Genomic DNA, 1,713 nt, shown 5'->3' on the forward strand with positions numbered 1-1,713 from the left:
CCATGCAGATGTCCACAGTTAGAAATTGTAAGCCATTAGAACCTCATGTTGGTACACAACTTAAAACTTTGGGCTTTTTTGGGCTATGGCTGAAATAAATTTGTTTTATTTTGACAAAAAAAAAGCCCATTTGGGTAACCACATCATGTGTAAAGCCTAATTTTTGGAACAAAATGTTTATGTAGACAACTTAAAAACCCTTTTTCCCAAAACCTTCGTATAAAAGAAAAAATCCCAAAAGCCTGATAATATGCCACAGTTGTGTTCGTTTTCTTTGTATATTCATGATTGTCGTTACACTTCATGTGGTGGTTACCAACATCGAACGAAAATTAATATCTTGGTGTGTGTGTAATTTTTTTTAAGGGGTTGTTTATAACAGGTGGCCACGGTTTAGAAACGGCATCTTTGAAATAGCTTGTTCGTGAATTTCATGATAAATATTCAAATTGAATTTTGTATCAACCCTAGGGTTTGACACAATGACAACGACCTCTGCAGCGGCTGTTCTTTTCCAAGGTCTCTCTACGGCCTATCTAACAAGCTTCATCATATCCTACCTATTTCTCTAATGCAATGTAAGCAAGAGTAGCAATTTTCGACTATCATAAAAGGCAAATGAAAACTCCCTCTCTTAACAAGTTCCACCTTTCTCCCTCTCTTTACACCTTCTCAGACAATAGCCAGAAAAGCTTTGGAGCAGGTGTAGCTAGGAAAGCATGGACGACAACGCAACCAACATTATCGATGTCGACTCTACAAAAGAAGGGGAGGACGATGCGGGGAATGTGATGGATCAAGATGCTGAGTGACCCAACGGCAGAGACGTTTGTGGTGTAAATGTGACAACATTTTTTCATGGCTGTAATTTTTTTCCTGATTTAGTTGCATTTCACGTATAATTCTGTAATCTACCTTACCCCTTTCCGTTGTCAACAGGCTACTGTTGCCGCTGCTTTGGTGGAGCTGAATAGGAAAATGAATGAATTAAGTAAGAACCTGATGAAGGTGTTAGACGTAGGTCACTCCCTCATAACATCTAAAAAAATGTGAACATCGTGTCTATGTTTTTACCTTTTTCATCTCTATGTTTTGCAATACAGGCACATAAGAAGGATGCAGAACGAGTTGGTCGTATGGATGATGAAATGAGGCAGGGCCTCGCATTGGTTGAGGCATGCATGGAAATATTCATACAGCCTCAACATGGGGCCCCATCTGAAGAAAGAATGGTTCCGCCAAATGTTACCGTCACAGCCATCGATAGCGTGGTCATGGAGTGTACACGAACCCCCTTAAGGCATGCAGCTGATGCGGTGGGAAGTCGTACCGACTCTGGAGGCACTAAGATCCCACCGAAAAGAAGTGGTGGTGATACCCCCTCCTCCCAAATCTTCATGGCTCTTGGAATGAAGGGACCATCATTTTTGGGTCTATGATGCAAGTAAAAGCTACAACTGCACTGAAGACCCCACCACCATACCTCGGTGCCTTTGAGGTGAGGGCCTCCCCTGCAGTTTAATAGTCACACCTCCCTACCAACACCAAGGGACCAGTGAAGCTTCATCCTTTTTTATTGCTTAGGGTTTGTGACCAATGAACGTTGTTGTCTTGTAATGTAAACATGTTTATGCTTCTTCCTTCATGTGAGACTCGGAGATGGCATTGGAACTTCCGTTAGCCATTTTTGGTGTAAATCTGAATCCATCAAAA

The sequence above is a fragment of the Arachis ipaensis genome, chromosome B06 (assembly GCF_000816755.2).
Source record: "Arachis ipaensis cultivar K30076 chromosome B06, Araip1.1, whole genome shotgun sequence".
In the NCBI taxonomy this organism is placed as follows: Eukaryota; Viridiplantae; Streptophyta; class Magnoliopsida; order Fabales; family Fabaceae; genus Arachis; species Arachis ipaensis.